Genomic DNA, 23,687 nt, shown 5'->3' with positions numbered 1-23,687 from the left:
TCAGCTGACTAATCTGAGATTTTTTTGGAGAGGGAGGGAGAGTGGATTTGGTATCATTACTCAATGCAAGGCTAGGAAGATATAGAATTTAAATTAATATAAATTAGTATATTAGCACTAAAAGTAGTTTAAGTTAAATAGCAAGTTCTGTAACAGCTCTGCTATTTTGTCAGGCTTTTGCCTACTTCTCAAATGTTTAAAACATTTATGAGAGCATGATATTTTAGATTTGTGATTGTAATTCAATGTTTAGGGGCATTTCAGCAAAAAAAAAATGTGTATTCAGTGTTTGAATTCTTAGAAAAATCTAATTTAAATTATAGGTATTTGTGTATTATGTATGTATGTAGGCTCCATGCCTAATACAGGGCTTGAACTCACAACGCTGAGGTCAAGACCTGAGATCAAGAGTCAGAAGCTACCAGCTGAGCCACCCAAATGCCCCAGGCATTTATTTATTATTTGTGTAACTAAATTGTAAATTTTGAGGACTATTGATTCCTTAATCATTCCTTAAGATTCCTTAATCTTAAAGGAATATTAATTATTTTATAGATCTATAAACGGTGTATATAGTACATGAAACAAAAGCTGAAGTGGAAGTTCATTTCCATGAACAAGAACCACGAAAAGAAATCTCTTTTTATGACAGTTACTGCTCTCAAGTTTCTCTCAGATTTGTTAGAGCTTGTAAGAGTAGTCTGCAAGTAATTATGTGGAGTTTAGCTGTGGTGGAAAACCACGGAATTTGAGGATCAAGGCAGGCGTGATTGACACTGATAGGAGGCAAATTTGTGCTGACTGCTCTTTTAGGCAGCTGGACCTATGGTTACAGAAACTTGCATTTGGAGAGAAACCTAGGATTGAGAGGATTAAGTAAGGATCCTGACATTAGAGAGATTTTGAGATTTGACCAAATCCCCAGCTTGCTGGGCAGAAATGAGGCTTGAGTTTAGGCTTTCCTGCTTGAGAGTCCAGGGCTCTGTTGATTCTGCCAGCCCTGCTTGAAGCTGTGTCAGGGGACGTGGGCCCATATGGGACATATGCATAGTAGGTGGCCAATAAACAATATAGCAATGATAAAAATAGGAATGACATAGCAGCAGTAATGTATCTACTCACGAGAAGCTTATAGTTATGTTGCACAGATGAATGAAGCAGCTTATCAAGCAGAACAAAGTCATTGCGAAAACAAAGCTCTAATGTATATCAGAAAAAGGTAGAAGGAAAAGGGCATGTCTGCTCTCTCAAATTACTCAAGAAGAGACAATCTAACAAGAAAAGGGGACAGAGCATAGAAGCAGGACAGAATAAGATAACCAAACTGACAATAAGCATATGAAAAGATATTCAACCCCACTAGTAGTGATGGAAATAAAAATAAAACAAATTATCATGTCTCATTTATCAGATTGATAAATTTTAGAGTTACGTTATTCATTGTGGGCAAAGATAGGAAGAAATAGTCTTCTAATTTGGGTTGGAATGGGGTATGGTAAAGATTTTTGGGGAGCTTATTTCTTAATATCATTCAAAATTTAACTTGTATCAATGATTGTCCCAGAATTCGAGTTCTAGAAATTGTAAAGAAATCCTTGTTTGTGGTTACCAAGATGAAGATACCAGGGTGTTTAATGCCATATTATTTTATAGTACTGAAAAATTGACATTACATACAGGTTCCTTAAAAAACGAGATTTAATGCAATATAGTACATCCACATTGTGGAATACTATGTAGCAATTAAACATTAAAATTTAAAAATATCTCCAAAGATAAGATATCCAAATGGGCAGATCACTGAGGTATTTTGTTAAGTGGCAAAATGCATGAAAAATATCTGTAATGATCCCACCATTGCAAAAAAAAAAAAAAAAGTGAACATGTTTATATATGATTATGAATGCATAAATAAATAACTTGAAGGAAACCCTTAATTTCCATCAGTTGTTACCTTGGGAAAGAAGAATATATTTAGAAGTAGGGAAGTGGGTAGGGACAATGTTTCATTTTTCACTCTTTTTTTTTTTTTAATTTTGTTTATTTATTTGAAAGAGAGAGAGAGAGAGAGCACATGAGAGGAGAGAGGTGAGCGGGAGAAGCAGACTTCCCGCTGAGCAGGGAGCCTGATGTGGGACTTGATCCCAGGACTCCAGGATCATAACCTGAGCTAAAGGCAGTTGCTTAACCAACTGAGCCACCCAGGTGCCCCATTTTTCACTCTTTAGTTCTATACTTATAACTCTACTGTATCTAAGCCTGTGCTTATTGATGTCTATGTTGATACATCATTATCCGTAGTTTTTCAGTCTTTGAATTCATATAGTACTGATCTAATACAAATCATCTTTTTTATTATTATTAAAAAACCATTTTTAAGGCCTTGGCCTTCCAGCCCAGTCCTGGTTCCACTCTAAGAAAGTAACCACTCAAGGCAGAACGAAAGGAATGGAGTGAAAAGGCTTAAAAGAAACAAATGGCCACTTCTTGGCCCTGTTTCCCTTCCTCCTTGCCCATCTTTCCAATAAAACTTGTAGAGGTAGAGAGCATCCCGCTGCACTTAATTGTGCTCATTGAACCATTTCCTAACATCTAGAGTGAAAATACACCTGGAATTGTAACTCTAAAGTACAGGATGCTAATTTGAAATGTTTTTCCAATGTCTAGCTTCCCCTGCTTGTCAGACCCAGCATGCTTACTTGCTCTCTCCAGGTGGAATGACAGTTTGTCTTGGGCTCTGCTTTGTCCTTGCTTAGTGGAATCACAAAGGAGACCTGGCCTCCTGCTAGGGCCAGACCTGCAGACCACGAACTCAAAGCCTGTACTTTGTGTATCAAATCCAACGGTTCTGCCAAAGGAATCTGCTGTGGATGTTGGCCTTATTTCCCAGGAAAAATGATGTATCGTTTGTGTTGAGCACTTGTGGCAGCCTGTCTTGGCTCATGGTAGTCAGGGATTGCCAGTGGCCCGGCACCTATGTATCTCTTGAGAAGCGAGTCGTAGCTCCTACACAGGAAGGTTGCTCAATGGAGGATCCAGAAAGGAGCCAACCCCCATGCGCTTGGGACTGTCCCTTAGCTTTTCCATTGATTCTTCATTTATTCAGCAAACACTGGCTTTCTCACTCTGCTCTGCCCATACAATTCATCACCAGCACATATCAAAACCTACCATTTCTGTGATTTTCTCACACTGCCCTCTCCCTGGCCTGTTTTGACTTGTTGTCTGGCTTCCTTTCATTTTTCCTGGCTCTCTGCTCTCTTGGGCCTGCACCTTTGTTCCTGATGGTGATTGTTCCAGGACCTACTTGCTTTGAGAGACTGCCTAGACATAATTAGCCTGCTCTGACCCACAGCTCTCCCTGGACTGTGATTTGCTTTTCATTGTCTGCCTTTGTCTTGGCCCAGAGAAATGAACAGGGCTTGGCTAACCTTTTAGGATTTTCTAGGCGGTGGAATGGACCAGAAAATGCCATGGCCAGGCACACTGTGTTGGGGACTGGGTTGTAGGAGGGGAGAGCTAGGGCTGTAAAGATTCACTCATTCATTCATGAGAGATAACATTTAAAAATATATGAAATATATGGGCTATCAGATGTTGAGAAGCATTTTAAACAAAACATATGTAAGGAGGATAAAGTGTATTGGGGTAGAAGTAGGGGTAACAATTTATATTTTTATTTTTTTGAGTTGAATTGTCTTATTTATAGATTTATTTATTTATTATTGCTATGTTAGTCAGCGTATAGCACATCATTAGTTTTTGATGTAGTATTCCATGATTCATTGTTTTGGTATAACACCCAGTGCTCCCTGTAATAGGTGTCCTTAATATTCATTTCCAGGCTAATCCATATCCTAGCTCCCTCCCCTCTAAAACTCTCAGTTTATTTCTTGGAGTCCATAGTTTCTCATGGTTCATTGATTTCCCCCCCTATATTTTTCCCTTCCTTCTCCCAATGTCCTCCACTCTACTCATTATGTTCCACAAATAAGTAAAACCATATGATAATTGACTTTCTCTACTTATTTCACTTAGTATAATCTCCTCCAGTCCCATCCATCTTGATGCAATAGTTCAGTATTCACTCTTACACCATTGGTGGGGAATGCAAGTTGGTGTAGCCACTTTGGAAAACAGTGTGGAAATTCCTTAAGAAATTAAAAATAGAGCCACCCTAAGACCCTGCAATTGCATGATTGGGTATTTACCCCAAAGATACAGATGTAGTGAAAAGAAGGGCCATCTGTACCCCAATATTCATAGCAGCAAAGGTCACAATCGCTAAACTGTGGAAAGAGCCAAGATGCCCTTCAACAGATGAATGGATAAAAAAGATATGGTCCATATATACATGGAATATTATGCCTCTATCGGAAAGGATGAATACCCAACTTTTGTATCAACATGGACGGGACTGGAGGAATTATGCTGAGTGAAATAAGTCAAGCAGAGAGAGTCAATTATCATATGGTCTCACTTACTTGTGGAGCATAAGGAATAACATGGAGGACATTGGGAGAAGGAGAGAAGTGAGTTGGGGGAAACAGGAGGGGGAGATGAACCATGAGAGACTGGGGACCCTGAGAAACAAATTGAGGGTTTTGGAGGGGAAGAGAGTTGGGGATTGGGTGAGCCTGGTGATGGGTATTAAGGAGGGCATGTATTACATGGGGCACTGGGTGTGATATATAAACAATGAATCTTGGAACACTGAAAAAAAAAATAAAGTTTAAATAAAAAAAATAGTTGGGTATTCATCCTTTCTGACGGTTTAGTAATATTCCATGGACCACATTTTTTTATCCATTCATCTGTTGAAGGGCTTCTTGGCTTTTTCCACAGTTGCCAAACTGCCAAACTGCCATTGCTGCTATGAACATTGGGGTACTGATGGCCCTTCTTTTCACTACATCTGTATCTTTGGGGTAAATACCAGTAGGGCAATTGCTGGGTCATAGGTTAGCTCTATTTTTAATTTTTTGAGGAACCTCCACACTGTTTTCCAAAGTGGCTGTACTAGCTAGCATTCCCACCAACTGCTTAAGATGGTTCCCTTTTCTCCACAACCTCTCCAACGCTTGTTTCTTGTCATGTCAATTTTATTTGCCATTCTAACTGGTGTAAGGTGGTATCTCAATGTGGTTTGGGTTTGAATTTCTCTGATGGCTAATGATGATGAACATTTTTTCATGTGTCTGTTAGCCATTTGTATATCTTCTTTTGAGACATGTCTGTTCATGTCTTCTGCCCATTTCTTGACTTAGTTATTTATTTTAAAGTTCTTTATAGATCTCGGATATTAGCCCTTTGTGTGTAGTGTCATTTGTGAATATCTTCTCCCATTCCTGGGTTGCCTCTTTGTTTTGTTTTGTTTTCCTTTGCTGTGCAGAAACTTTTTATCTTGATGAAGTCCCAAAATTTCATTTTTGCTTTTGTTTCCCTTGCCTTGGAGACATGTCTTTTTTTTTTTTTTTTTTTTTTGGAGACATGTCTTGAAAGAAGTTATTGTGGCCAATGTCGAGGAGGTTACTGCCTATGTTCTTCTCAAGGATTTTGATGGATTCCTGTCTCACACTGAGGTCTTTCATCCATTTTAAGTTTATCTTTGTATATGATGTAAGCAAATGGTTGAGTTTCATCCTTCTGTATAGCTGCCCAATTTTCCCAGCACCATTTATTGAAGCGACTGTCTTTTTCTTGTCTTGTCTTTTTTTTTTTAAAGAATTTATTTATTTATTTATTTGACAGACAGAGATCACCAGTAGGCAGAGAGGCGGGCAGGGGTAGGGGAGCAGGCTCCCTGCCAAGCAGAGAGGCCGATGCAGGGTTCAATCCTAGGACCCTGGGATCATGACCTGAGCCAAAGGCAGATGCTTTAACCCAGTGAGCCATCCAGGCACCTCGAGACTGTCTTTTTTCCATTGGATACTTTTTCCTGCTTTGTCGAGGATTATTTGACCAGAGTTGAGGTCCATATCTGGGCTCTCTACTTTGTTCCATTGGTCTATGTGTCTGTTTTTGTGCCAGTACCGTGCTGCCTTGGTGACCACAGTTTTGTAATATAGCTTTAAATCAGGCAACGTGATACCCCCAGCTTTGTTTTTCTTTTTCAACATTTCTTTGGCAATTCGAGGTCTTTTCTGATTCTATACAAATTTTAGGATTGTTTGTTCCAACACCTTGAAAAGTGCCATTGGTATTTTGATCAGGATGGCACTGAAAGTATAGATTGCTCTGGGCAGCATAGACATTTTAACAATGTTTATTCTTCCCATCCATGAACATGGATTGTTTTTCCATCTTTTTGTGTCTTCTTCAATTTCTTTCATGAGTGTTCTGTAGTTACTAGAGTATAGATCTTTTATCTCTCTGGTTAGGTTTATTCCAAGGTATCTTAAGGTTTTTGATGCTATTGTAAATGGAATTGACTATTTAATTTTTCTTTCTATAGTTACATTGTTAGTGTATAAGAAAGCAACTGATTTCTGTGCATTGATTTTGTATCCTGCCACATTACTGAATTGCTATATGAGTTCTAGTAATTTGGGTCTTTTTGGGTTTTCCATGTAAAGTATCATGTCATCTGTGAAGAGAGTTTGACTTCTTCTTTGCCAATTTGAATACCTTTTATTTCTTTTTATTATCTGACTGCTGTTGCTAGGACTTCTAGTACTATGGTGAAAGGGGTAGCAATTTAATAGGGAGTTCAGAAAATGCCTCACTCACCAGTGAGTCAACCCTGTGAATTGCTTGGGAGGGAGATACTCTAGACGAAGGAAAAAGCAAGAACAAAGTCTCTGTAGTGAGAGCCTGTCTGGAATGTTGGAGAAGAGCAAGAAAGGCAGGGAGGGAAATGAGATGGGTGGAGAGTAGAGACCCCTAAACTGTAACACATATCCAGAGTCTGTGGCACTGTGTGATCCTTTGTGAGCTTCAGTTCTCACTGCCTGTCAGTTACTAGTGGGGAAGTTTCATGAATTGAGGTGGACACCCATTCAGCACACTACATTTGGATTGTCTCATTTAGAGGTGATGGCAAGACTGACTGAAAACAGCCTGAGGGTATTGGGGAAGAGCTGAGTCTGCATGGGTGAGGGGTTTTCCAGGCAGAGGGACTAGCATGGGCAAGGGCTAGTGTGTGCGACATCATGATGTCTTCAGAGAAAGGAGAACAATTTGCTTTGGCTGGAGATGGCAGTGCAAGAGTAGACAGGCAGGAGGGACCTGAGAGGAAACTGGTGAGACAGGCGATACCAGTCCAGAGGGGCCTTACATCGTGTAGTAATGTGGTTTGATTTAATCTGACAATCATGGGAAGCCACAGCAGGTTTTCAAATAGGGACATGTGACAGTCATTGTGAAAATGAAAATAATTTTCACCCCAATGCCTCAGTTCCCATATCATCTAACAATGAGAAGGCTCAGGATCTGAAGAAAGTGAAGTGGGCTTTATTTACCTCACCAGATTCTTAGAAGAATAAATGAGATATGATTCATGAAAGACCATTGCAGTCTGCAGAGTGGCCCTTATTGCCATCAAACGAAGAATGGGATGGATGGAGTTGGAAAAGGAGTAGACAGAATGCTCCAATGGAAGGATGCATGGCTCCTCAGTCAGACATCAGTTGGAATCTTGGCTTCACTGTGCACTGGCCGTGTAACCTTGGACCAGATACTAGACCACTCAGAGCCTCAGTTTTCCCAACAGCAAAATAGGTTAATTTTTACTTCCCTGGATGTGTAGACTGGAAACATGGTGTATGACATGCCTAACCCTGGTAATGGTCCAGAGGGGGAGCTTAATAACTGACAGCTGTTATTTTTTGAGAATGATCATGGGGGACATATGATCAGATGGATACTTATTCCAGCCCTTATGTCTAGTGCTGTTAAGGCAGTGCTGCCAATGCTGATTGGATGTGCCATTTAAATCTGAGCTGATTCAAGGATGGGTTCTCAGGATGGGTTTCTGAGGATGGGTTTGTATCAATCCTTTACCTTGCCTGGATCAGTTTGTACCCATGGCATGCTGTATGTCTGTGGTTGGGTGCATGATCTGGACATGTGAAGGAAGTAGAGCTAATGGGCTGCCAGGAGCACCAAGCTCATGGCCAGCATGATATATACGCTAGGCTCTGTCCAACTAAGCTAACTGGCTGCAGCCTGGCTTACGGCCATTGATTCAGTCCGGCCAAAGGGGAAATGGAGGCTGAAACATGGATTCATATAACTAGCCCATAATTTTCTGCTACTGAGAAGGAAAAGGCTTATTTTGTCTAGATTTAGCAGAACAATTGTCCATGTTGATTGAATTCTTCAAATAACTTCTCATCTCCCTGCTCTGTTTTGTTTCAGAGCACACAGCTTCACATTTAAAAGAGAGAAGAGAGGGGGGAAAATACTGTCCAGCTGCAATTTCTCATTTGGCAGGCACCCAGTGATTTTCTCAGGATTTGACAGAATGTGATCTCTCATTTAACTCACTTCCTAATACTGCCCCTGAGCAAGACTGAATTGAATGAGACCCTGGTGCAATCATTATCTTGGCTGAAGATTCACACCTACAGTTCTTCCTACAGATTGTTCAGTTCAACCACAGTGGACTCTGAGAAAAACAATCAGAAAACAATGCACTTGCCAAGCTGAAGTCAGGCTCACTGTTGTTTCCAACTGGGCTGCCTCACTCCAGTCTTTTAACGATTTTAACAATTCTCCACAATCATTAGTCATTCATTCATTCATTCAATAAATAATTAAGTACCTAGCATGGTGCAAATGCAAATAGTATAATCTATGATCTCTTCCCTCAGGGAACTTACAATTTAGTGGGGAAGATGAGATGTACACAAATAGCTAGCCTCTAATATGGGAGCACAGAAGTGGATGACAGATAGTGAGAGTAGGGTTTGAGAACAGGAGATGAGAACTTGTGCCAGGAATGATTTCATGGAGGGAGTGGAAAGGTTTGGAGTGGTGAGCTGAAGAGTGGGGTTCACAGAGATGGAGATGAGGGTGGGAAGGTGAGTACTCCAATTTTGAATGGTGGGAGAAATAAGAATGGTGTGTTCTGTAATTACTTTTGGAACTAGATTGAAATAAATACCATTTAGAGTAATGCAACAGCAAACCAACAGCTTGAAATGTTTAAAGAGGCTGCATGGGGGAGGCCAGTTAAGAAGCTCGTGCAATAATTCAGGTGAGAGAGGGAAGGCTGTAGGATGGTAATGATGAAGGTAGTGAGAAAGGGTGGGATTTTGGATATAGTTTAGACTTCCTGATCTCAGTTTCCATATGTGCTTCTTTTCTAGATGACCCGTGCCCTTCAGTTTTGAAAAAAAGATGTTACCAAAGGAAGTAGCTCTCGGTGTGTGATCAGAGTATCTTCTCTCACCTCAGTCATGGCACAGTGTCTTTTGAAGTATGGCTCTACTCCATTTGTAGCTGTGATACACAGAGTCATAGACCCACAGAACAAGAGAAATGGGGCCTAGGAATCCTTTAATCCAAGCCCTCATTTTACAGATGAGAAAATCAAGGCTCAGGGAGAGGTGAACTGACTTGCCTAAGTCCTCAGAGGTAGTCAGTAGTGGGACTAAAGTAGGGTGTTCTCTGAGTCCATTGGTCTTCCTCAATCACTGCTCCTTTCTCCAGATAAAAGCCAGGGTTTGCTTTTCCCTTGTGGCAGAAACTGGCCTCCTTTCCTCTTGCTCAAGCTAGGCCATTTCCCAGTTTCTCTTACAGTTAGGTGTGGCCACCGACTGAGATCTGGCCAGGGGAATATGGGTAAAAGTATGTATACTTTGTTTCAGGACTGGCCCGTGAAAATCCTCCCTGCACAAGCCTCAACTTCTTCCCTCATTTGCTAACTCAGGGCAACTTTGATAACAATGTGTTGAAGATGGCAGAGTCTCCATTACCTGAAACCTTTAATGATTTCATGGAACAGTCATTCCTCCGACCCTGATTATAAATTGTATTCTGGTAAGACACTGAGATTTGTGGATTTATTTGTGAAGGTAGCTAATACTGTCTTAACTAATGATATCTTGTCATTTCAAATCTAGAGAGAGGGACTTCAGTAAGGCTACCTGAAGAGCTTCATATATGCTCTCTGCATTTGGTGGGTACCATGGACTTGGGTTTGATCCTTGTTCTAGAAATCTAGAGAACAAGAAGTTTTGGCAGCAGGACAAGGGTTGGGTCGGTTGAGATTGACCTGCACTTCCAGAATTGGTCAGGGTAAAAGGAACGTGGACCAGATACTGGTCATACAGTACATAAAAATTGCCTGGAGTTATTTCAACTCTTGTTCAAGGACACTACACTACACTGACGATGGAGAGAGTGTCTGGGTGGTGGGGACAACCAGAAAACCAGAGACAGAGAGAGAAGAAGCAGCAGGAGAACTAATAGGACATTCCCTATCATTGAATTTACAAGTCAGGGTATATCCCTGCTGGGGAACCTCCAAAGCACCCTGAGCTCACTCATATAGAATCAGACTTAAACATTAGGTCTGTAAGAGCAAAACATCAATAAGACTGTACTAGTCAAGTAAGAACCTTCTAAATCCATTTCCATTTTCTCTCCCCAATGTTCCTATTGCAGAGAGGGACAGGGAGATGAAGCTGGTCATATGCCCTTTTTCTAAGGCAGGAGCCTGCCTACCAGAGGTTTCTGCTGGTGAAAAATGGAAATGAGTCTGAACTATGAATGAAGATAGATGTGGATTAATATGTTAAGGTATAAATTCCACTTTGTCAATTGGGATTATATTTTACCACTTAAAATGACCAAATTACACCTTGTTTTCTAAGAGTGATGAGAAAAATCGAGGGGCCATCTGAGTTCTCACTGAAGAAGAGGTAAAACTTCCTATGATGAAGTTCTCTTGGGAAACCAAGAATAAAGCTGATCCGCTCATCAGGTGGTGCTTATTCAAGGTGACATGAGTGGTTCCAAGCACCATGATGTGCTCTTGGCTGGGAGCAAGGGCTGGGTGCTAAGGAAGAACTTGGGAGGTACAGCAGACCTGCTGAAAATAACATCAGAAGTGGAACCATATGGAGAAAGCAGGCTATGCGGTAGAGAAGGAGTATTTCAGGGAGATAGAGCAGTGAGCAAGCTGATAAAAACAAACAAACAAACAAACAAACAAACAAACAAACCAACCAAAAAACCACTGAAAACTAAAAAATGACTAGAACCCAAGAAATATGGTAGTACAGAAGCCAGGTCAGGAAATCAGATGGTGGTAAACATGGTGAGAAATTTGCATCAACCTGGAGGACTCTGGGAACCCTTGGAAGAGTTTTTTGAATAGGAGTGACATGATCTGATTTGTGTTTTAGAAAAATCACTCTACCCTATGTGACCCAGCTATAGGATCTTACCCTGATTTTTTTTTTTTTAAGATTTTATTTATTTATTTGAGATAGAGAGGCAGCATAAGGGGTAGAGGGAGAGGGAGAAGTAGATTCCCTGCTCAGCAGGGATCCTGATGCAGGACCCGATTCCAGGACCCTGGGAACATGGCCATAGCTAAAGGCAGATGGCTTAACCAATTAAGCCACCCAGGTGCCCTTACCTTGACTTTCTAATACTTAGTGTATGGACCTTCCCTCCCAGTCTCTGAACTTCAGCTTCATAGTTCTACTTTTGGTTTGGCAAACAAACCAAGGTCTCTCCAACTTCAAGGCTTTTGCACATGCCCATGCCTCTGTCTGGCACACTTTTTCTCCATCTCATGGTATTTACTCATTTTGGCGGTCAATTTTAAATGCCATTTCCTTAGAAAGGCTGTTCCTATCCACTTCATCTATATTAGTTTTCTATTCGTGCCATAACAAATTGCCATAAAAGTAGAGGTTTAAACAATGCAGATTTGGGGTGCCTGGGTGGCTCAGTTAGTTAAATGTCTGCCTTTGGCTCAGGTTGTGATCTCAGAGCCCTGAGATCAAGCAACGCATTAGGCTTCCTGCTCATCGGGGAGGCTGCTTCTCACCCCAACCCTCCCTTCCAGTTCCTGCTCCCACTTGTGCTCTCTCTCACTACCTCTCTCTCTCTCTTTCTCTCAAATAAATAAATAAATAAATAAAATCTTTTAAAAAACTAAACAATGTAGATATAAATCTTGTAGTTTTCAAGATCAGAAATTCAAAACTCAAGTGTTTGGCAGGATTGAGTTTTTTTCTGGAGAACGCATTTGTTTTCCTTTTTCAACCTCTGTAGGTCACCTGAATTACTTTGGCTCATGACCCTTTCCTCCATCTTTAAAACCAGAACCAGTGGGTCTGGTCCTTCTCTTGCTGCCATTCGTTGGTTATCCTAATTCCCTCTTCCACGTTTAAAAACTCTGGTACTTATGCTAGGATAATCTCCACATTTTGAGGGCAACTGATTAGCAATAATAGTTCTATCTGTAATCTTAATTCCCTTTAGAACTGTAATTTAATACATTCATAGGTTCCAGAGATTAAGACATAGACATTTTGGGGGAACCATAACTCTGCTTACCACACTATTTAAAGTGGGTGCTCCTGATTTTCTCTTGCTTAGCTCTTATTTGCTTTCATGACACTAATCACAAAGTTGAATTCACTTATTTCTTTGCTGATTTTCTTTTTCTTTTTCTCATCAGGATGTATTCTTCATTAGGGCAGGAACTATCTGTCTTATTTGCCTCTGTGTGCGCAACAAATAGTTGCTCAATAAGTATTGATTGAAAGGATTGACAAATGAATGAACAGTTGTTGAAAGAGTGGACCATAGAATTTAAGTTGGATGGGGATTAAAATGAAACTTATAAGAGGTGATAGAGCCAGCCATCAGAGGAGTTCTTAAGGAAAGCAGATAGAAAGATGGGAGTTTGTGGACTGAAAGTAAACACTAGATTGTATGGCTCCACATGTGACAAACACTAAGGACAATTTTAATATCTAGGAAATTTACTCTTAACTATCTTTGGGGTGGGTCATGGGGTCTCTTGAAAATAAAATAAGAAGTATAGGTTCTCTCCTAAGGAAAGTATATAATTAATAAATGCACAAAGACTTGCATCCATTTCAGGAGGGCTGCAGTTGTCTAAATCTTTAGTGAATGAGGGGGTGACTCAGAGGTCAGAAAATAGCAGTATAAGGAGGATAGAGAGTCATGGAGGTTGATGATATGAACCTTAAAGGATGTTCTCTCCCAATACTCCTTTGCAACACTTAAACTGATGTTAAAATTAATACCAGTAAGGAGGTTGCAAGCAAAAGACATATGGGCCAGGATGGTAACTGGAACTCATGCTATTAAGTGATTAAAGAACTACTCATATTGGGGCGCCTGGGTGGCTCAGTGGGTTAAGCCGCTGCCTTCAGCTCAGGTCATGATCTCAGGGTCATGGGATCAAGTCCCACATCGGGCTCTCTGCTCGGCAGGGAGCCTGCTTCCTCCTCTCTCTCTCTGCCTGCCTCTCTGCCTACTTGTGATCTCTCTCTGTCAAATAAATAAAATCTTTAAAAAAAAATAAATAAAGAGCTACTCATATTACCAACACTGTTCTCTTGGAACCACATGCTCTTTGAGGATGAAGCTCTGGGGGAATGGTTAAGATAGCTACTGTTATGAACTCATCCAAGGGGGACCGGAAATGTCAGTCTGGGTCCAGGGTGGTTTCTTCTGATAACTCTTCTGACAAGCTCCTATCTCACAATTCTCACCACAAAACAGGAAATGCAACCTGAAGCTTTATGTGATTATGATGATAGAATATTTTGTTGTTTGCCAGCAGGATTGGGAATGTTGAAAGTGAGACACAGAGATTTTACAGTTGTTAGATTACAGTATCAGTTGGATTTACATCTATGTAGGCCTTTACATGAAGGAAATATATGTCTGTCTTGCTTATGCCATTGATATTTAAAGTTCGGTTACTCTTATCTGTCTAATTCTCATCCTTCATTATTGCTCACCCAGTGAGGGAGTGGGAGCACATGATTTTGCCTAGTAACAGGCTTCCGAGTTTTGGTCCCTGTTTCTGGGAATCTGGCTTCTGGTGGTCTATAGGTCTTGGTAACCAAATAAAGGATTCTTTCATCAGGGGCAGGAATGGATCCACTGAATTGGAAGTTGAAACTGCCATCAGACCATTTGGAGACAGGAACAGGTAGTGATAGTCTTGGCTAGAGTAATTCACCTTGATTATCAGGAAGTCAGTTGGCTGCTACATAAAGCAAATGGGTCTAATATATGGAAGCCTTACTGTGCCATTTCAAGTGGTCAAGGTTAATGTGGGATTGCTGTCTTTCTCTATGGGAAAGACAACTGTGGGCTCCGATCCCTTAGAAGACTCATTTCTCCTGTCATAACAGAACCTCAGCTGGTTCTGCCAGGGTTCTTGTCAAAGAACCTGGATATGAGAGGTGGCGGTGAGCCGTGATCACCAGCTATAGTTTCAAGGGCAGCTGGGGACGTACCTCTACTTGCATCTTCTTGCTCTCTGCTTAACCTATTAAAAAAGGTTTTTTATATTTTCTCTCTTCCTCTTGGGTTATTTGGGATTGTTTATCACTTAATCTGTAAATGCAGACCATAGAGATATGGTCATAATAGAATTTTCCTAGAGTCCTAGACCTAGAGAACAGTGTGTGTGCCTGTGTATGTGTTTGTGTCCCGGGTGGCTACAAGAGTGGACCAAGGCAATTTATTTTCACCTGCATATTATGGTTTTCAGACCTCTTTGTTAGCCCCTCTTATGGTAACAATTGCTGTATCCTTGACCCTATTGCAGGCTGGGCCTCCAAATGGTATCCCACATCCTGGCTCCAGGGCTAATAAATTAGTCTAATTGAATTCTGTCTCCTGGAACTTCTAAATTTGAGCCAAGGTGTAGGAGGATGGAAAGCTGTCAGAGCAAATCACCTCATGCTGCTAATGCCCTTGGGTGAAGAAGGTCTGCCTGCCTGTGGTTGGGATTTCCAGCACTTCTTTGGTTTGTTTCTTTCCTAGGGCAGAGTTCACTCCTTTCTGCAATTTTGTAAATGATCTTAGGCTTCCTTCAGGTTTTTATTTACATTAGCCAAAGTAGTTTTTGCTTGCAACCAAAGAACATTAATATAGGGTCCATAAATTCCAAAGTGATCATGAGCTTCCCACCCATCCTGTAAAGTTAAACCCACTTTACAGAAAAAAGAAGACATTTGAATATCTAAAACTGTTCAGAAAAATGGGGGAGACTGGGCTGGAACCAGATCATTTGACTTTTGTTTAGTACTCTTTGAACTTGACTGTATTATGTTCAATCTGTTTCCTCTAATTAAAAAGACAAACAATTTGTCTTTTTCTTCAAAGTGAGTATAATCACAGTGGTACAGGTTATGAAACAAGGGAAAATGTGAAGCATTTTTGCCACATTGGGCTTGAAAGCAAATGAACAAAAATTTCTTTAAAAAGGGGGGGGGTGGAGAAAACAAACCTTCAAGTGTTGATTAAAGATAGAACAAATTGTCCCCAAAGTTTACAACGTAAAACAAGACAAATCCCGAAAATTAAGTTGACAAGCATTACAGCAGTGTAATTTTTTCTTAATTAAACTGACAAAGATCCCCAGTTCCACATAAATCAGGGAAAAACAACAAACCCACAGTGTTCAAAGGAAGGACATTAAGAGTTGTGGAAAGGAGAATGAAAGAAAAAAAATATAATGAAATAATCTGCACTTTGCTGACTTGTTTTCCTTGGGGTAGGTGATTGTTTGGAGATGAGGGGAAGTAAGGAGAGAGAAAGATAACAGGTTCCACAAATTAATTTCTAGGGTTGTCCCTAGTGGAAATTACATCAGGCAGGCATAATGGTTGTCTCCTTCTACCTTTTGAATACAAAAAGCATACAATTAAATAATAAAAGAAGTATTGCTTCTTGATGCTTGGGAGGTCCTCCTGTTGGGCTCTCTTTATGGCCCTGGAGATACATTGCAGAAGATAGATGTGCTCATTTAACTTTGTATAAAGTGAATTTTTACAAATTTGAACCAATTTTTTTCATTTTATTTTATTATGTACAGGAAATGGCTTAATTTCTAGTAAATGGATGCAAAATACATATACTTCTGTATTCACAGAGATCATTGGCAATCAATAAGGGCAGTATTTCCAATGAGCTAGTAATGGTATCCCAATCCTCAATACAACCTCTAGGTTGCCACATCAGCCAAGAAGAGTGGGCCCAGAAGTAAAATTTGTTTGCCATCTCTGGACTCGTGAGGAGCTAGGCTTTGGAGGTAGGTGGAAGAGGATTTATAGCAGCATCCTTGCCTGCTGTATAGCCTTGGGCAAATAACTGCTCTGAGCTTCATTAGTAAAAAGGGGACATATATTTTCTTAAAGTTTGAAGAAATATACGTGTAGCAGGATCATATTTTGAGCTATTAATTTATGTCTTTCCCTGCCTAGATTTCTCCTTCTACCTTCTGGCCTCTAACCCATGGAAGCACAGTACAATGTCTAAGAGGAGCTAGGTGGTGGGAAGGGAAGGAGTAAGAAGGACTCTCCAGCTTTAGTTTTTAAAAACTGATGCCCATCAGAGAATACAGACGTTCTGGAGAAGGTAGAAGGTAGGAGAGGAATTATGGAAGAAATTCGGTGGTTAGAAAAAGCAAGAGTAAGTGAGGCTTTCTTCTTACTAAAAGGAGAATTTCCAAATTTCTTGAGACGTTCTGCATGTTTCTGGGCAGCAGAGACCCAGGTTTTACTTCCTGGCAAGGCCCTCAAGAATAATGGCTATATATGGCAGGTTCTAGTTGGGGTCCCCTACTTTGGCTGGGGATGGGTCACTGATGAGATGAGCCACTGATGGTTCTCTAAGGCTGTGTCAACTGGGACAGTGGATGTTCCTGAGGGATCCTGTATGTACAGGTGACCCAGGCTACGGGGCCCTAGTATTCCTGGGTTGACAAAGCCCAAAAGATGACTGAGGTGAAGTTTCCTGACAGCCTGGTAGGATAAAAGCTCAAAATAAAATTAAGTTAGTTTATAGAAAATAAAGAGATTTAATATTTCTTGCACCCTTGAGCTTGAACTGAGATTTGTACCACGACCTCTGTAAAGCATCTAGAAGTGAACACCTTAAGCCACAGTTATGGTTATTAGGAAAGATATTTAAAGAAATCCTTCTTGAAAGGTGAAGAATTCCTTTACCATATGCATAACCATCCCAATAAAACTACATGTTTCTCTTCATGTGGATTATTCTCCACTTCTCCCCACCCCATCCAGACCATTCACTCCCTTCCAGGCTGTATTCTGTGCTGCAAGGAGGCTTAACTTTTTGGGTTATATGATCCAGGCTGTCTTCCTGGCTGGTTTTTGTTGGGTCTGACCCGAGGGGGGCAGTAGCTGGGAATGTGGGAGAGGGAGAAGTTGGGCTTTCTTACCAGCTCCCACTGGGCTAGGTGCCAAAGGTCTGTGCATGGCTGTGTCCTTGGTGACCACAGGTCCTGTTAGTGGCTATATCTCATACCACTCTCTTTCCCCCTTCATAACTCAGGGTAGAAATTGCTTCCTTGTGTTATTTGTTCCTGGGAGCTTGACATCCCAATGGTTCTCTAACCCTGCCCCTTCCTCTAAGGTTAGTCCTTTGATTACATTTTCTTCATTTTAAACATCTGGGTAGAATTGTTTCCTGCTAGGACCTTGACTGATAACAGAAGCAAGATTATTTGGGGAGTTGTTTTCCTAATATGGAATGGTTATTGTGATCTGGTCACTTTATCCAACTTGGATTCTATTAGGGCTCTTCCCTCCTACCAGTCAGCATCAAGGCTGATTGGGACCATGGGTCAGTCTGCAGCTGGCACTGTGGGGCAGTGTTCAGTTAAAGATTAGGTGTTGGTATTATTCTGACCTTGGTTCAAGTTTTACTTCTACCTATGATTTATTTGTACTTGGGTAATTTAAATGATCTTTCTAAGTATTCTTCTTCTTCTTCTTTTTTTTTTATCTGCAATGTATGCTTGACATGAGTATTCACCTGATACTATTATTAGAGTATGTGAATGTGGCCAGAAGTATTGCTCTTTGCCATGAGCAGTTAGTTTCTGTAAGGTCAAGCCATTGTTTTAGCTACCTTAGCATTCTGCTTTAAGCTAAAATGGTTGTAGGCTTTCCTATCCTGGGAATATTTACTATATGATGAAACTGGCTGTTTAAAGCCCTTGTCTTATCTACCCAGGGTAGAAATTTCCAGAAACAGAACGGGTTGGATTCTAGCTGGTTACTTCCTGGCTGTGATTTCTGAGGCAAAATAGCCCTCCAGGTATGATGGCTTCATCAACCTTGATATCTCAAAACCCTTTTTATATATTGCATATATATATATATATATATATATATATATATATATATATATAGTGTGTGTGTGTGTGTGTATGTACACACACACACACACATATTTTAGGCATATATATATATGTTTAAAATAACCAGTGGTTGGGGAAATAATCCAGCTGCTAATTTCCACTATTATGCAAGGACCTACAACCTAGTTTTTCCTGAAATGGGGGAGGGATTATGATGGGTGCCTTGGAGAGAGGGTTGACTACTAGGTGCTTGGAGGGATGACAGATCACAGAGGTGATGGGGAGCCTCTCTAGAAGTAGAATCTTGGAGGAAATCTAACGTTAGGCTCACTTAGGATAGTAATGTAGCTTTCTGGCAAAGTCTTTACTGTGCAGGAATAGGAATTTAGGTAGCGATTGTTAACCTTGGCTGCACATTGGAAACATCTTGGGAGCTGTAGAAAAGCACTTATCCTGGGGGCTCACTCTAAAGATTCTGGTTTAATTCATTTGGAGTAGGGTCTGGGGAACTGGATATTTCAGAGCTTCCCAAATGATTCCAATTGCAGTCAAATGAAGAACCACTGGTTGGGACATACAATGTCTTTCTAAGTTTGGGAGTAAAGGTCTTAGGTGAAGGCATATAAGGACTCATCAGTAGGGAGAGACCAACATTAAATACTTGCAATGTATCACATATTTTACATTTTACATCCTTTGTCCCTTAATGCTCTTAACAATCTCATTGCATTGCCATTCCCACAGTGAAGAAGAGACAACAGGCTAAGAGGTCAACATCCCCAAGGTTACCCTCCTGGTGAATGGCAGAGCTCGGATTAGAACCCATGTCTTTCTGACTCCATGGCTCTAGATCTCTAAAATTGCTTTAGACTAATTCCTTCTTTGCAGACAAGCTGGGTGTCTCAGTTTGTAATTTCCTTTTTTTAAAAAAAGTTTTTTATTTTTTAGTAAATCAGAAAGCCAGAAAAAAATTAACTATATACTCAAGATTCCCCTGTGACAGGCTTATAATTTTAAAATGACTCAACTTCATTTAAAATAGGCCACCATTTTCTTTTCAGCTGGGATTTGATCAAAGGCCTTCCCTTGGGTCATAGTGCACATACACCCTGTGTAGTGGGAATGCTTGAGAATGAGGCACCGAGAAACATGTGAGACTCTGCTCTTCATTCCAGTGTAGCTGGGGAGTCCCCAAGGGACTCAGGAAGGTTTTGATTTGAGAAACTCTTCCCTCCTCAGTGCTTGTGTGTGCATGTGTGTGTGTGTGTGTATCCACACTCATATGCACACATGCCTGAGTATGAACTGGTGTCTACGGTAAAGATGGTGGTGGGGATTCAGATAGGAGTAGCCAGGGGGTAGAAACGAGGCAGCCCCCCAAAACCCATACATCCCATCATAGTACCAAAAACAATTCAGTTCACTGAAATATTCCATCAATGGACATCTGGCTAATAGTACTGTTTAAGAAACAGGGAGTTAAAGATTGGAACACACTGGTTAGAATTCTTGCTCTGATACAGCTGCACGACCAGAAACCCACCTTCAATCATCTGATCCTCAGCTGTCTTACATATATACAAGGGTGAATGATTGATTTTTTTTTTTTTAAGATTTTACTTATTTATTTGAGAGAGCGAGAGAGAGCATGAGCAGGAGGAGAGGTAGGGGGAAAGGATCGGTGGCGCCGATGATTCTGGGTGACTGAGCTCTGTGGACCGTGGGGAAGTGCTTTCAGTAGAAGAGGAGCAGCCTTTAGGGCAAGCCTTCTTTTGAATGGCGGTTCCTCCTTTCACTAGCCACATGCACAGCACTGGTGCTTCCTTTGCCTTCTGTGCCTCCATTTCCTGAGGTCAGATGGGTTAGAGTGAGCTCTCGAGCCAATGTACAGGTCTTTTGTGAGGGTGTGATGAGATGCTGCTTGTACAGAACTTGGTAAACTATGAAGTGCTATGGAAATGGGAATAGAGCATAGTAGTAAGTGCAGATGGGAAAGCATTCTGGGAAGAATGGAGGTGGGCAGGAACTGAGGCAGCAGGAAGGGCTCTCCTTCCCTGAATTCCCTTAGCCCCCTGCCTCCACTGCTCCCTCGCTGGCCAGGGCCCTCTCTTTCCTTGCTGGCTTTGTTCAGGTCCCCCACACACCTGCCCGATGGACTTTCATCTCCTAGAGGGCAGTGACTCCTTTATATTATTAAATCATATTTCCCCTGATTTGCCCTCTGACGCACCTGTTTGCACTTCAAGTTTCTGTTTCTCTCTTTCCCAGGAGGAAGTTAAGTCTTGTTGTAGGGGCTTATTTACTCTGGCCAAGGTTGGATGCTCAGCAAGTACCAAGGGAACAACTCATGCCTGTGCTGGGTCTTGCCAGTAACCTGTCAGGCTCTTCTTGGGGCCCTGGGACAGGCGAAGCTTGTCGGGGAGGATGGGGAAGAGGAAGTCTTTGTGATCTGCTGATTTTTAGTTACTCCATTATTCTCTCCTGCCTGGCGGGGATTTCCAAGCACCAAGGCTGCCTGAGCCCATGGTCTCTGCGTTGGTACTCCCACCTCTAGGTTATGTCCTGAATTGAACTGGTATTTGGTTTTGTAGCTGGTGTAACATCCCCTTCCCACCTACCCCCTTACCCCATCCCATCCAGCTTTCTCCTTGCATTTATTAGCCCCCAACACGGTCTCGGGTGCTCAACAGTGAAAGAGTGAGTGAATGAGTGAGGGAATGCGTGCATGCAGTCATGCCCTCCTTGAGGGGGGTGCTTTCAGGACACTGGCCCCCCCCCCCAGAATCACTGTCCTCTTTAGCACAAACAAACAGATTCTCAGCAGGAGCTCAGCGCTCCCCCAGGAACTTCCCCTGTTGTAACTCCCTGTTTCCAGGCTCCTGTCTGCTCCCATTAACAGCCTCTGTCACCACTGCCACAGTTGGTCACTGTGACCAGCCTGTGAAACCCTGCCAGGTTGAGACCTCAGTCTCACCCAGAGATGTTACTGACCAGCCAGAGGGCCTTTGCTAGGGCGGGGAGCGTGCTTTCACTTAAAATAACAATTTAGAACCAACGTAGGAAGTGAAAGCAAAGCTGGCTATCAAGTTGGGATTTGGAACAATCTGAGTGGGAAATCTCCCCTGCTCTAGGCAAAACTCTGTCCCTGGCCTTCATTAGCTTGTGTGACCTTGGGCAAACTGCTGATCATCTCTGGGCCTCAGTTTCCCATCTGCAAATTGAGGGGAATGAAATACATGATGTCTAAGGTCTCTCCTGGTATTTATTCTCTTCCCTGCTCTGCTGCTATACCTCTCAGGCAGATGTTGCATTGCTGGCTGCTACCCACCAGCTGCCGCATCTGGGGCCCAGGAGGCTGTGGTGGGAAAAATGCCGGAAGCATCCTGGAGGGAAGCCATTCCCAGGCTGAGCACAGTGTCCGTCCACTGCTGGAGGCCCAGCAATCTGTAGTCGCTGTGCAAGTCTCACCTCACAGCATTAGGCCCTCTCCAAGGGCTAAATTGTCTTGAAAGTTGTTCATTTCAGGGGCAGGGGCTGAGCTGAGCTGGAGGGTGGCTGGGTTCATAGAACAGAGCTGAGCTCGAGCACAGCTAGGGCTTCCCTCGCCCTTGTCAGACCTCAGGACCTCACTTCTTTTGTTCTTCTATGCCTTTCCTACAATGCAGGTGGGCCAGTGGAGACTGAAATTCAGGCCTAACATCTTTTTTTTCCCTCTCCCCAGATACTCTGGCAAAAGTCCAGGCTACAACCACAGCAGACTTTTGAATTGAGATAGCATTTGGCAACAGATCTTTTTATAAATGATGGCATTGACATTCTCTCTCTGTTAGAGTAATTTACTCCCCACAGTAATTTTGACTTAGTTTGTTCTACACAGAGAGTTATTTTCATCATCCTTTCAGTTGTTATTGATGAGGGCTCTTGGAAAAAGATTAGAAGATTAGTTTAAAATTATCCCCAGCAAATTTAAAACAATAACAGGAACCTGAATACAGACTAAAACAAATTAAGGACTGTCAGAGATGTATTAAAAGACTATTGTTTGATGAATTGGGAACATAATGGTGGCACTCATGGCAAGGCTTGGATACACCCTCTTTCACTCCACTTGTCCCAGAGGCTGACCCTCCCTCTCCCGCTGCTTCTGTCCCTTAGTGGTGCTCATCTCTGCCTTTGTGCCTCTGCTCACCTGCTTTCCTTTTTTCTGCCATGCTGGGCCCATCTAGAGCTCCCCAGTCCAAAGAGTCGTTTTCATTCCCGATTTTTCTTAGAGGCTTTCTTTAGAACTGATGTCTCTCCCTTGAACTGACATTATCTTGAAAAGTGCTCATTATTTTAGGAAGCATTTCTATCAGTCTCCCAAGATACTGGTAGTTACTCTGAGAAAGAAACAGCATGCGGTGGGGAGGGGGGGCGGTGTGTAAGGTGTGGTAGTGTGAGCAATGTTTTTTTGAAATGTTAGTTAAAAGTAAAAAGGTATCTTTTGTGGGGGGAGGGGGGAGGGTTTTCCAGAGCCTTTAATACACTATTGAGCTTTGGGACTCTCTCAATAGGAAGACACAAGGTACAGCTTTTTCCAAAGACTCTTTCCAAATTACCTCTAGTAATGGGGGTGTTTAACCAAGGATACATAGGAGAATAAGGAAAATATGCTTCTAAAAAAATTAGAGTAGTTACCTTGCAGGGCCTTATGGAGACTGAGACATGGTCACGAACTGGAAAGTTCCAGTGAGGCTCCAAGTTGCCCACATCCAGAATTCATTGACCGTGGTGTCATTGGTGTAAACAGGACCCACCTGCTTGCTGGAGCATATGTCTGTGCTACTCCAGTGACCGGCTTTCTATGTATTTCCTCGTCAAATTCCTGAAAAATGTCATCTTTCTGAATCAGCTCATCACCACTCTCCCTGGTTGGGTCGTCTTGTGCCAGCCCAGGCTAAAGGCCGCTGAAAAGAATGTGAATGCACTGACTTTGGTCTCTGAAGCAATGGGTGCTTGCCTCTGTGCAAAGTTGGCCTCAGCACCATTTCCCTAGAGCAGAGGCTGGGGTAGGGCAGCTTTAGCAGGAGGGGAACCTCAGAGAGTGAGGTCTCATGAATGATGTATCCAGAATACTGCTCCTCTTGAGCGCCATGCATATACTTCTGCTTTCCTATATATTCATTTCCAAAGAGACTACACTACACGTGATGTGAACTAACTATTAATCCTGTCACTGCAAATCACTCTCACAGGCACATGGAAAACAAGAGAAGTCCCATTAAGTAGCTCAGTGAGGGTCTCTGTTTTATGGACCCCCATGTGATCTCCAGGTCCACAGTCTCTTGGTGGTTTGCTGAAGGCA

This window comes from Mustela nivalis, assembly GCF_964662115.1.
Source record: "Mustela nivalis genome assembly, chromosome: 8".
NCBI classification, from domain to species: domain Eukaryota; kingdom Metazoa; phylum Chordata; class Mammalia; order Carnivora; family Mustelidae; genus Mustela; species Mustela nivalis.
Note: the sequence above shows the minus strand (reverse complement) of the source record.